At 35.3% G+C, this 15264-nt stretch overlaps 1 long non-coding RNA gene across 1 annotated transcript; it reads left to right on the top strand.

Annotated features, from left to right (window-relative positions):
- The first annotated feature begins 638 nt into the window (after positions 1–638).
- Positions 639–2985, top strand: LOC143231433 (uncharacterized). The gene is made up of 3 exons (XR_013016917.1): positions 639–715; positions 1330–1399; positions 2744–2985. It is a non-coding gene; the product is annotated as an uncharacterized LOC143231433 (long non-coding RNA).
- Positions 2986–15264: the final 12279 nt, after the last annotated feature.

Below are 15264 nucleotides of genomic sequence, written 5' to 3'. Positions count from 1 at the left end.
AGATAACCCTCGTGTAGCTTTGCGCGAAATTCCAAAAGAAACAAGCGACTGCCGACCTATTTTTTATTATACACTCGTTTGATCATTACAGAGATATTATGCTATATGTTCAACAGTTCTATCACATATTGTTAATGTTAAATATGTTCTTATCACGTTATATTGTTGTCAACCTATGTATACTTATGGTTAAATAAATGTCTTTATAGACACCTGTGTGTTCTAAAGTTAAAATAACTACGTTTTGTCTATAATATTGCACATCGAAGCTCGTTTGTTCTAATGTTACAATAGCTACGTGTGTTCCACACGATTTATTGATATATAAACCATTTGTGAATATCCATGAAACACAACTACTTACATGTTACTATCTATTCTACCCTAATCACACAACTTCATTACCACTTACAGTTTTAAAGTCTTTCCACCACTACATGAGCCACTTTAACAGAAATGTATCACATGTAAATAACAAATAATCACTCACAGTTTCCTATTGGTTCAATCTGTCTCTCTACATGTCTCTATAATATTGTAATTTATTCTTGACGTCAATGTTACAAGAAACATTTTGATTGGTTGTGATGTTCTCAGAACTGTGTATCTTATTAAAAATACAACAATATAAGGTGAGTGTCAGGACCGTAGTCCAACTGTATATTTACACCCCAATAACACGTAGTTGAAGTACCTGATAATTGAACACTCCTTGGTAATATAATTTTTATATCTTGTTTGAGAGTATTTCTTTATAATAGTAATTATAATGAATATTAAACTAAGTACAGATCTTAAGTACTTATTTGAATAATTATTTTTATCATGTTAACACAAACTAATATTTTGTTTTCATTTCATAAGTCGATATTTTACCACAGGCGTGGTAACTTCATTTTTCTGTGCGTTGTTAAACTTTATTTCTGTGTGTTTTGGTTGATCGGTCTGGTTTTGTTCTTAGATATAAACTTAATAAAGAAGTTTTTACTTTCATGTTTTATTAAGTTCGAGAAACCTCAAAGAAGAGAAAAATTTCAATATAAAATCATTTTTGTTGTTAAACGGTAGTTAAAAAATGTAATTTTTATCATATAGAAATCTTACATTAGATGTTGTCCAGTTATTGTAATGGTTTTAGTGTCCCTGTGATAAATCGGGAACTTGTTTCTTCTGTAACTCTCTACTTCCGTTTATAAAAAGTACCTCTGTTATCATATATCTGGAGCTAGTAAGATATAGAATTCATGTGCTGTACTAAGTGTCGAACTTTTATTTTAGGCTTTGTTAAAAGTCGCATTTCACTAACTACATTAATACTGATTTTAACAGATCAGAGAAATGAAGTCTTCAGCAATTATTATACTTTTGATGTTTACAACACTGTTGGAATCAACTCCAGGTGAGAGTATGAATTCTTTAACACTGAATTCATACAAACAGTTTTAATGGTATGATAGAAATATATCAATTATAAGTTACGTTTGTCTTCATCGTTTAAGAAACTGCCACAATGTTTATTTCTTGTTATTAACGGAGGTTTGTAACATTATATTTAATGAAAGTAAGTTTATAACAACAACGTGTATCCAAACATTCGAATATTGTTTATAATAAAAGAATGTAAAAAAATAATTACTTTTGTTGACGACTATATATTTTTACAGCAATTTAAAGTGAGAAATTAAATTATTTCAAAATGATTACATGTGTGAAACAGCAACACAGGGTGACACAACCATGCATTTTTATAAAATTTGTTCTTATAACTATTAAAGTAAATATTTTAATTTAAATTGCATTTGTTGCTACGACTGAATATCAAACTGAAAGTAAGTAATATAGACAATAATATAACAGATAATTTTCAGATGTGTTTGTTGTTAATTAACGAGTGTACAAAATAATAATTACATTAATACGACAGCTGTTTATATGATTGATTTTGTGCTGTGGTCGTGTTTGTTATGACATACAATCCACAACCGTGAGAACAATATACCGAATTTTATACAATGTAATACGCACATATTTTTTCTTTTAAAAATACCTTAAAATTCCCATCAGTGTCCCAAGACAAGATTGATGGGTTAAGACAAGAGTTAACTTGGAATCTACTCAAATTGGCCTCTCATACAGATCGTAATGTCATTACTTACTAATTACAAGTATCTTCACTAGTATAAAACACACAATTGAACTAATATTGTCGATATACTGTGGAGTATATGATGTGTTTACTCAGTAAATGGAAGAAAGTCAGATATATTAAAGTGTTAGTTATAAAGTCAATTTTTTATTAGAATTCTCTGTCACAAATTAGGGTTCGTCTTCCACGGTGTAGCCTCTAACTGAGGCGTAAAATACAATATTTAGTGTATAAGGTAAGCAACGGAGAATCACTTTAATGCAGATAATTTTTATGTACTTTTAGTGACGCAACGGAAAGTTGAAATTTAATATAAGATACTATAAACAAGAAAGTAGATTGGTTAATAGATTAATAATAGATTTTACTGACAAACTAGTCAAATTAACGTAACTGTTAAATATGACTATTTTTTGTGGCGTGTTCTGTAACATGAGCGGTTGATCTTGATATTGACGTAATTTTAACAGTTTTATGAATATAATGTTTATTAGCTAGGCTTCACAAGTAGATAAACAGTGACGATTAAAAATCATTATAAAATATTATAGGTGATATATATTCTAATGACGTTACTTTGTTTACTACTTGAACTAGAGGGGAATTTCCGAGATGACATCGCATGTGCAACAAATTTTGTTCATTGTGACGTTCCTCCTTCATATTGTTGTCCTAATGGTCATAGACTTGCTGTAAGTGGAGGTGGAGGTGGAGCTGGTTTCTTGGATTTGAAGTACATGAAGCATGTGGTTTAAAGTGTAAAAAAAAAAAAAGAAGCGGTTTATTCTGAGGATACTTTAGTATCCATATGGAATTTTGTTATCAATAAAAATAAATACAAATAATTCTTGTTTTTGCTTGTTGTTAAACACAAAGCTGACTGAGATCTATCTTAGTTGAAAACACGCAGGGAATCGAAACCCGGAATTTAGTAATATAAGTTCTCCACCTTGCTAGTTGCTCAACGGAAGGTAAATGTGTGTGTGTGTAACTAGAATATTAATACTGAAGTGTTAAGTTAAATAAATCAAAAGTAAGGACTGAGTTAAAAACAGGAAATCAAAACCTCTGATTGGTATTAGTTTGTTATAACCAACAACAATCCAAAACAGATATAAAAAATGATATACAAATTGAAATAATTCCAGTGTAGAGACTATAATGTGGGATAAAAATGTACTCTAGATTTTGGAGGTGACTGAGGAACCTTACATCTGTCAGTCTTATCCTACCTTTGCCAGTCCACATAAAGTAATAAAATAATAGTAATAATAATATAAACCAGAAGAATGAAATTTCGGTGTTCAAACGACATATTACATATTAAGAATGGTGAAATATCACATTTTATAACACATATTGGTAATTAGTTTCTCAGTTCGGTTATGCAATAGGTTATATTAGTTGTCTTCCACGTACGTTGGAAGGTACTAAATCAATAATTACACAAATAATGAAATTTAACGTGTCAAATCAAGATAATTTTATCTGGAAGTTTTTGTTTCTGTTAATATTTTTGGAAGCTTTTAAATAATTTGGTAAAAATTTCAGATATTCTAAATCATCAAAACTTTAATTCTGATGTTCATTTGGTCCCCCACTCGTTCACTCTAAGATAATTTAGCTGATTATTGAAAATACAAATCGAATAATATTCATATAGTGTTTAACAATTCTGTATTTGATTAAAATATAAGTGAATATTTGGTGAGTTAAATTTCTTCACAAAAATTAGCTTCCGTCTGGTGTGTAGGAAGACAACTCTTAATAATTTTTGTCAATGATAATAACACTATGATGCCTGTCTTTGTATCTCAAAACGGCTACTATGGGTATCAACACTTTTATTGATAAGAACAACGTTTTCTAGGTGATCTTCAGGTTAAGAGAGAATATCCTACTTTGTAGAACGACCGCTTGTTACAAGAAACATCTGTAGTCAAAGAAAATTTAACAGCAGTTAATTTTCTGTGTAATAAAAACAAGCCTTTTCTGCTTAATTAGTTCGTTTTTATGTTCGTTTTTGGCGCAACATTACACGAGGGTTATTTATACTAGACGTTCCCAATTTTGTAACGTAAGACAAGATAATTACTTATTAACTCTTGGACTACTCTTTTACCAACGAATATTGGAAGTAAATAATACCCAACGTGGCTGAAAGAGCGAGCATGATGGGTGGGATAAGGAATCGAACCTGCAACCTTCAAATTACGAGTCGATTACCTTAACCAACTGGTCATCTCAGGCTTTTTAACACCAAACTTAAGTTATAACATACAATAAGTATTAGTTTTGTATTCAAAATTTGTAATATAACTCCTAATTAAACGTAATTCTATTTTGAAATCAATAAAATAATTAAATCCTTAAACATTATGTCTAATCGGATAAACGAATACTCGAAATAATGGTACTGGTAGTTTAGTGTTAAATATTTCTAAATATTTATCTGATTTACGATATTCTATTTCTGTCTATAATCTTGGATGTATTCTGTTTTCAGAGGTGCTGGCATATAATCTATAAATTGTTTTAATCTATTGATGTTGCTTACAAATGGAAGAACTATTTGTTAGTTGAGTTTCAAAATTATGCCAATAAATAACATTATTCATTCTACTAAAATTTACTGCAGACCATTTCCAAGATGTTTTCTCAAAGGTATTTCTAACTAATCCGGGTTACAGATTTAGTTAAGTACAGAAGAAAATGTCAGCCTCAACTCTACATACTTAGAAGCTGACACCAATGTACTGTTAGTAAACACTATCCTTCTATAGACTGACTGTTAAGTATAGTATGGCTTCATCAATATGAAACAATCAGCCACGAAAGTTCATGTTAAACTATAGGATATATCGTTACATAAAATTTAAACAGGAATTTTGAAAACAGGAATATACCGCTTGTAGACAGTGAATGTGTTCAGATGTGGGAAGACAGGGGATTGGGTAACTGGAGATTTAATGTAATGCCCAAATCTTTCCCTGAATGGATATTTACTCACATCACATGTCGATGGAAGACGAGAAACTCAACACAACTGTCCTTGTATTATCACCCAGGTTACACAACTGTCCTTGTATTTTTACCCAGGTTACACAACCGTCCTTGTATTTTTACCCAGATCACAGAAGAGTCCTTGTATTTTTACCCAGGTCACAGAACAGTCCTTGTATTATTACCCAGGTAACAGAACAGTCCTTGTATTATTACCGAGGTCGCACAACTGTCCTTGTATTTTTACCCAGGTTACACAACTGTCCTATTATTACCCAGGTTAAACAACTGTCCTTGTATTATTACCCAGATTACTCAACTGACCTTCTATTATTACCCAGGTTACACAACCGTCCTTGTATTATTACCGAGGTTACACAACCGTCCTTGTATTTTTACCCAGGTTACACAACTCTCCTTGTATTATTACCCAGGTTACACAACTCTCCTTGTATTATTACCCAGGTTACACAACTCTCCTTGTATTATTACCCAGGTTACACAACCGTCCTTGTATTTTTACCCAGGTTACACAACCGTTTTGTATTATTACCCAAGTTACAGAACAGGCCTTGTATTATTACCCAGGTTACACAACTGTCCTTGTATTATTACCCAGGTTGCACAACTGTCCTTGTATTATTACCCATGTTACACAACTGTCCTTGTATTATTACCCAGGTTACACAATTCTCCTTCTATTATTACCCAGGTGACACAACTGTCCTTGTATTATTACTCAGGTTACACAACTGTCCTTGTATTATTACCCAGAATACACAATTCTCCTTGTGTTATTACCCAGGTTACACAACCGTCCTTGTATTATTACCCAGGTTACACAACCGTCCTTGTATTATTACCCAGGATACACAACCGTTCTTGTCTTATTACCCAGGTTACACAACTCTCCTTGTGTTATTACCCAGGTTACACAACTCTCCTTGTGTTATTACCCAGATTACACAACCGTTCTTGTATTATTACCCAGGTTACACAACTCTTCTTGTGTTATTACCCAGGTTACACAACTCTCCTTGTGTTATTACCCAGGTGACACAACTCTCCTTGTATTATTACCCAGGTTACACAACCGTCCTTGTATTTTTACCCAGGTTACACAACCGTTCTTGTATTATTACCCAAGTTACAGAACAGGCCTTGTATTATTACCCAGGTTACACAACTGTCCTTGTATTATTACCCAGGTTGCACAACTGTCCTTGTATTATTACCCATGTTACACAACTGTCCTTGTATTATTACCCAGGTTACACAATTCTCCTTGTATTATTACCCAGGTTACACAATTCTCCTTGTATTATTACCCAGGTTACACAACTGTCCTTGTATTATTACCCAGGTTACACAACTGTCCTTGTATTATTACTCAGGTTACACAACTGTCCTTGTATTATTACTCAGGTTACACAACTGTCCTTGTATTATTACCCAGGTTACACAATTCTCCTTGTATTATTACCCAGGTTACACAACCGTTCTTGTATTATTACCCAGGTTACACAACCGTTCTTGTATTATTACCCAGGTTACACAACTCTCCTTGTATTATTACCCAGGTTACACAACTCTCCTTGTATTATTACCCAGGTTACACAACTCTCCTTGTATTATTACCCAGGTTACACAACCGTCCTTGTATTTTTACCCAGGTTACACAACCGTTCTTGTATTATTACCCAAGTTACAGAACAGGCCTTGTATTATTACCCAGGTTACACAACTGTCCTTGTATTATTACCCAGGTTGCACAACTGTCCTTGAATTATTACCCATGTTACACAACTGTCCTTGTATTATTACCCAGGTTACACAATTCTCCTTCTATTATTACCCAGGTGACACAACTGTCCTTGTATTATTACTCAGGTTACACAACTGTCCTTGTATTATTACCCAGAATACACAATTCTCCTTGTGTTATTACCCAGGTTACACAACCGTCCTTGTATTATTACCCAGGTTACACAACCGTCCTTGTATTATTACCCAGGATACACAACCGTTCTTGTCTTATTACCCAGGTTACACAACTCTCCTTGTGTTATTACCCAGGTTACACAACTCTCCTTGTGTTATTACCCAGGTTACACAACCGTTCTTGTATTATTACCCAGGTTACACAACTCTTCTTGTGTTATTACCCAGGTTACACAACTCTCCTTGTGTTATTACCCAGGTGACACAACTCTCCTTGTATTATTACCCAGGTTACACAACTGTCCTTGTATTATTACCCAGGTTGCACAACTGTCCTTGTATTATTACCCATGTTACACAACTGTCCTTGTATTATTACCCAGGTTACACAATTCTCCTTGTATTATTACCCAGGTTACACAATTCTCCTTGTATTATTACCCAGGTTACACAACTGTCCTTGTATTATTACTCAGGTTACACAACTGTCCTTGTATTATTACTCAGGTTACACAATTCTCCTTGTATTATTACCCAGGTTACACAACCGTTCTTGTATTATTACCCAGGTTACACAACCGTTCTTGTATTATTACCCAGGTTACACAACTCTCCTTGTATTATTACCCAGGTTACACAATTCTCCTTGTATTATTACCCAGGTTACACAACTGTCCTTGTATTATTACTCAGGTTACACAACTGTCCTTGTATTATTACTCAGGTTACACAACTGTCCTTGTATTATTACCCAGGTTACACAATTCTCCTTGTATTATTACCCAGGTTACACAACCGTTCTTGTATTATTACCCAGGTTACACAACCGTTCTTGTATTATTACCCAGGTTACACAACTCTCCTTGTATTATTACCCAGGTTACACAACTGTCCTTGTATTATAACCCAGGTTACACAACTGTCCTTGTATTATTACCCAGGTTACACAACAGTCCTTGTATTTTTACCCAGGTTACACAACCGTTCTTGTATTATTACCCAGGTTACAGAACAGTCCTTGTATTATTACCCAGGTTACACAACTGTCCTTGTATTATTACCGAGGTTACACAACCGTTCTTGTATTTTTACCCAGGTTACACAACTCTCCTTGTATTATTACCCAGGTTACACAACTCTCCTTGTATTATTACCCAGGTTACACAACTCTCCTTGTATTATTACCCAGGTTACACAACCGTCCTTGTATTTTTACCCAGGTTACACAACCGTTCTTGTATTATTACCCAAGTTACAGAACAGGCCTTGTATTATTACCCAGGTTACACAACTGTCCTTGTATTATTACCCAGGTTGCACAACTGTCCTTGTATTATTACCCATGTTACACAACTGTCCTTGTATTATTACCCAGGTTACACAATTCTCCTTCTATTATTACCCAGGTGACACAACTGTCCTTGTATTATTACTCAGGTTACACAACTGTTCTTGTATTATTACCCAGAATACACAATTCTTCTTGTGTTATTACCCAGGTTACACAACCGTCCTTGTATTATTACCCAGGTTACACAACCGTCCTTGTATTATTACCCAGGATACACAACCGTTCTTGTCTTATTACCCAGGTTACACAACTCTCCTTGTGTTATTACCCAGGTTACACAACTCTCCTTGTGTTATTACCCAGGTTACACAACTCTTCTTGTGTTATTACCCAGGTTACACAACTCTCCTTGTGTTATTACCCAGGTGACACAACTCTCCTTCTATTATTACCCAGGTTACACAACCGTTCTTGTATTATTACCCAGATTACACAACTGTCCTTGTCTTATTACCCAGGTTACACAACCGTTCTTGTATTATTACCCAGGTTACACAACTCTCCTTGTGTTATTACCCAGGTTACACAACTCTCCTTGTATTATTACCCAGGTTACACAATTCTCCTTGTATTATTACCCAGGTTACACAACTGTCCTTGTATTATTACCCAGGTTACACAACTGTCCTTGTATTATTACTCAGGTTACACAACTGTCCTTGTATTATTACTCAGGTTACACAACTGTCCTTGTATTATTACCCAGGTTACACAATTCTCCTTGTATTATTACCCAGGTTACACAACCGTTCTTGTATTATTACCCAGGTTACACAACTCTCCTTGTATTATTACCCAGGTTACACAACTGTCCTTGTATTATTACCCAGGTTACACAACAGTCCTTGTATTTTTACCCAGGTTACACAACCGTTCTTGTATTATTACCTAGGTTAAAGAACAGTCCTTGTATTATTACCCAGGTTACACAACTGTCCTTGTATTATTACCCAGGTTGCACAACTGTCCTTGTATTATTACCCATGTTACACAACTGTCCTTGTATTATTACCCAGGTTACACAATTCTCCTTCTATTATTACCCAGGTGACACAACTGTCCTTGTATTATTACTCAGGTTACACAACTGTCCTTGTATTATTACTCAGGTTACACAACTATCCTTGTATTATTACCCAGAATACACAATTCTCCTTGTGTTATTACCCAGGTTACACAACCGTCCTTGTATTATTACCCAGGATACACAACCGTTCTTGTATTATTACCCAGATTACACAACTGTCCTTGTCTTATTACCCATGTTACACAACCGTTCTTGTATTATTACCCAGGTTACACAACTCTCCTTGTATTATTACCCAGGTTACACAACCGTTCTTGTGTTATTACCCATGTTAAACAACTGTCCTTGTATTATTACCCATGTTAAACAACTGTCCTTGTATTATTACCCAGGTTACACAACTGTTCTTGTATTATTACCCAGGTTACACAACTCTCCTTGTGTTATTACCCAGGTTACACAACTCTCCTTGTGTTATTACCCAGGTTACACAACTCTCCTTGTATTATTACCCAGGTTACACAACCGTTCTTGTATTATTACCCAGATTACACAACTGTCCTTGTCTTATTACCCAGGTTACACAACCGTTCTTGTATTATTACCCAGGTTACACAACTCTCCTTGTGTTATTACCCAGGTTACACAACTCTCCTTGTGTTATTACCCAGGTTACACAACTCTCCTTGTATTATTACCGAGGTTACACAACCGTTCTTGTGTTATTACCCATGTTAAACAACTGTCCTTGTATTATTACCCATGTTAAACAACTGTCCTTGTATTATTACCCAGGTTACACAACTGTCCTTGTATTATTACCCATGTTACACAACTCTCCTTGTATTATTACCCAGGTTACACAACTGTCCTTGTATTATTACCCAGGTTACACAACCGTCCTTGTATTTTTACCCAGGTTACACAACCGTTCTTGTATTATTACCCAGGTTACACAACTGTCCTTGTATTATTACCCAGGTTACACAATTCTCCTTGTATTATTACCCAGGTTACACAATTACACAACCGTTCTTGTATTATTACCCAGGTTACACAACCGTTCTTGTATTATTACCCAGGTTACACAACTCTCCTTGTATTATTACCCAGGTTACACAACTGTCCTTGTATTATTACCCAGGTTACACAACTGTCCTTGTATTATTACCCAGGTTACACAACCGTCCTTGTATTTTTACCCAGGTTACACAACCGTTCTTGTATTATTACCCAGGTTACAGAACAGTCCTTGTATTATTACCCAGGTTACACAACTGTCCTTGTATTATTACCCAGGTTGCACAACTGTCCTTGTATTATTACCCATGTTACACAACTGTCCTTGTATTATTACCCAGGTTACACAATTCTCCTTCTATTATTACCCAGGTGACACAACTGTCCTTGTATTATTACCCAGGTTACACAACTGTCCTTGTATTATTACTCAGGTTACACAACTGTCCTTGTATTATTACCCAGGTTACACAATTCTCCTTCTATTATTACCCAGGTGACACAACTGTCCTTGTATTATTACCCAGGTTACACAACTGTCCTTGTATTATTACTCAGGTTACACAACTGTCCTTGTATTATTACCCAGAATACACAATTCTCTTTGTGTTATTACCCAGGTTACACAACCGTCCTTGTATTATTACCCAGATTACACAACTGTTCTTGTATTATTGCCCAGGTTACACAACTCTCCTTGTCTTATTACCCAGGTTACACAACCGTTCTTGTATTATTACCCAGGTTACACAACTCTCGTTGTGTTATTACCCAGGTTACACAACTCTCCTTGTGTTATTACCCAGGTTACACAACTCTCCTTGTATTATTACCCACGGTTACACAACCGTTCTTGTGTTATTACCCATGTTAAACAACTGTATTTGTATTATTACCCATGTTAAACAACTGTCCTTGTATTATTACCCAGGTTACACAACTGTCCTTGTATTATTACCCATGTTACACAACTGTCTTTTGTATTATTACCCAGGTTACACAACTGTCCTTGTATTATTACCCATGTTACACAACTCTCCTTGTATTATTTCCCATGTTACACAACTCTCCTTGTATTATTACCCAGGTTACACAACTGTCCTTGTATTATTACCCATGTTACACAACTCTCCTTGTATTATTACCCATGTTACACAACTCTCCTTGTATTATTACCCAGGTTACACAACTCTCCTTGTATTATTACCCAGGTTACACAATTCTCCTTGTATTATTACCTAGGTGACACAACTGTCCTTGTATTATTACCCAGGTTACACAACTGTCCTTGTATTATTACTCAGGTTACACAACTGTCCTTGTATTATTACCCAGAATACACAATTCTCCTTGTGTTATTACCCAGGTTACACAACCGTCCTTGTATTATTACCCAGGTTACACAACCGTTCTTGTATTATTACCCAGATTACACAACTGTCCTTGTATTATTACACAGGTTACACAACTGTCCTTGTATTATTACCCAGATTACACAATTCTCTTTGTGTTATTACCCAGGTTACACAACCGTCCTTGTATTATTACCCAGGTTACACAACCGTTCTTGTATTATTACCCATATTACACAACTGTCCTTGTATTATTGCCCAGGTTACACAACTCTCCTTGTCTTATTACCCAGGTTACACAACCGTTCTTGTATTATTACCCAGGTTACACAACTCTCTTTGTGTTATTACCCAGGTTACACAACTCTCCTTGTGTTATTACCCAGGTTACACAACTCTCCTTGTATTATTACCCATGTTAAACAACTGTCCTTGTATTATTACCCAGGTTACACAACTGTCCTTGTATTATTACCCATGTTACACAACTCTCCTTGTATTATTACCCAGGTTACACAACTGTCCTTGTGTTATTACCCATGTTACACAACTCTCCTTGCATTATTACCCAGGTTACACAATTCTTCTTGTATTATTACCCAGGTTACACAACTGTCCTTGTATTATTACTCAGGGTTACACAACTGTCCTTGTATTATTACTCACTTTACACAACTGTCCTTGTATTATTACCCAGGTTACACAATTCTTTTTGTATTATTACCTGGGTTACACAACCGTTCTTGTATTATTACCCAGGTTACACAACTCTCCTTGTATTATTACCCAGGTTACACAACTGTCCTTGTATTATTACCCAGATTACACAACTGTCTTTGTATTATTACCCAGGTTACACAACTGTTCTTGTATTATTACCCAGGTTACAGAACTCTCCTTGTATTATTACCCAGGTTACACAACTGTCTTTGTATTATTACCCAGGTTACACAACTGTCCTTGTATTATTACCCATGTTACACATCTCTCCTTGTATTATTACCCAGGTTACACAACTCTCCTTGTATTATTACCCAGGTTACACAATTCTCCTTGTATTATTACCCAAATTACACAACTGTCCTTGTATTATTACCCAGGTAACACAACTGTCCTTGTATTATTACCTGGGTTACACAACTGTCCTTGTATTATTACCCAGGTTACACAACTGTCCTTGTATTATTACCCAGATTACACAACTGTCTTTTGTATTATTACCTAGGTTACACAATTCTCCTTGTATTATTACCCAGGTTACACAACTCTCCTTGCATTATTACCTGGGTTACACAACTGTCCTTGTATTATTACCCAGGTTACACAACTGTTTTTGTATTATTACGCAGGTTACACAACTCTCCTGGTATTATTACCCAGGTTACACAACTCTCCTTGTATTATTACCCAGGTTACACAACTGTCCTTGTATTATTACCCATGTTACACAACTCTCCTTGTATTATTACCCAGGTTACACAATTCTTCTTGTATTATTACCCAGATTACACAACTGTCCTTGTATTATTACCCAGGTTACACAACTGTCCTTGTATTATTACTCAGGTTACACAACTGTCTTTGTATTATTACTCACTTTACACAACTCTCCTTGTATTATTACCCAGGTTACACAACTGTCCTTGTATTATTACCCATGTTACACAACTCTCCTTGTATTATTACCCAGGTTACACAATTCTCCTTGTATTATTACCCAGGTGACACAACTGTCCTTGTATTATTACCCAGGTTACACAACTGTCCTTGTATTATTACTCAGGTTACACAACTGTCCTTGTATTATTACCCAGAATACACAATTCTCCTTGTGTTATTACCCAGGTTACACAACCGTCCTTGTATTATTACCCAGGTTACACAACCGTTCTTGTATTATTACCCAGATTACACAACTGTCCTTGTATTATTACCCAGGTTACACAACTGTCCTTGTATTATTACCCAGATTACACAATTCTCTTTGTGTTATTACCCAGGTTACACAACCGTCCTTGTATTATTACCCAGGTTACACAACCGTTCTTGTATTATTACCCAGATTACACAACTGTCCTTGTATTATTGCCCAGGTTACACAACCGTTCTTGTATTATTACCCAGGTTACACAACTCTCCTTGTGTTATTACCTAGGTTACACAACTCTTCTTGTGTTATTACCCAGGTTACACAACTCTCCTTGCATTATTACCCATGTTAAACAACTGTCCTTGTATTATTACCCAGGTTACACAACTGTCCTTGTATTATTACTCAGGTTACACAACTGTCCTTGTGTTATTACCCATGTTACACAACTCTCCTTGTATTATTACCCAGGTTACACAATTCTTCTTGTATTATTACCCAGGTGACACAACTGTCCTTGTATTATTACCCAGGTTACACAACTGTCCTTGTATTATTACTCAGGTTACACAACTGTCTTTGTATTATTACTCACTTTACACAACTGTCCTTGTATTATTACCCAGGTTACACAATTCTCCTTGTGTTATTACCCAGGTTACACAACTCTCCTTGCATTATTACCCATGTTAAACAACTGTCCTTGTATTATTACCCAGGTTACACAACTGTCCTTGTATTATTACCCATGTTACACAACTCTCCTTGTATTATTACCCAGGTTACACAACCGTTCTTGTATTATTACCCAGGTTACACAACTCTCCTTGTATTATTACCCAGAATACACAATTCTCCTTGTGTTATTACCCAGGTTACACAACCGTCCTTGTATTATTACCCAGGTTACACAACCGTTCTTGTATTATTACCCAGGTTACACAATTCTCCTTCTATTATTACCCAGGTGACACAACTGTCCTTGTATTATTACCCAGGTTACACAACTGTCCTTGTATTATTACTCAGGTTACACAACTGTCCTTGTATTATTACCCAGAATACACAATTCTCTTTGTGTTATTACCCAGGTTACACAACCGTCCTTGTATTATTACCCAGATTACACAACTGTTCTTGTATTATTGCCCAGGTTACACAACTCTCCTTGTCTTATTACCCAGGTTACACAACCGTTCTTGTATTATTACCCAGGTTACACAACTCTCGTTGTGTTATTACCCAGGTTACACAACTCTCCTTGTGTTATTACCCAGGTTACACAACTCTCCTTGTATTATTACCCACGGTTACACAACCGTTCTTGTGTTATTACCCATGTTAAACAACTGTATTTGTATTATTACCCATGTTAAACAACTGTCCTTGTATTATTACCCAGGTTACACAACTGTCCTTGTATTATTACCCATGTTACACAACTGTCTTTGTATTATTACCCAGGTTACACAACTGTCCTTGTATTATTACCCATGTTACACAACTCTCCTTGTATTATTTCCCATGTTACACAACTCTCCTTGTATTATTACC

This window comes from Tachypleus tridentatus, chromosome 11 (assembly GCF_004210375.1).
Source record: "Tachypleus tridentatus isolate NWPU-2018 chromosome 11, ASM421037v1, whole genome shotgun sequence".
Classification (NCBI taxonomy): domain Eukaryota; kingdom Metazoa; phylum Arthropoda; class Merostomata; order Xiphosura; family Limulidae; genus Tachypleus; species Tachypleus tridentatus.
The sequence above is the reverse complement of the archived record's forward strand: the minus strand, read 5'-3'. Positions and strand labels throughout refer to the sequence as shown.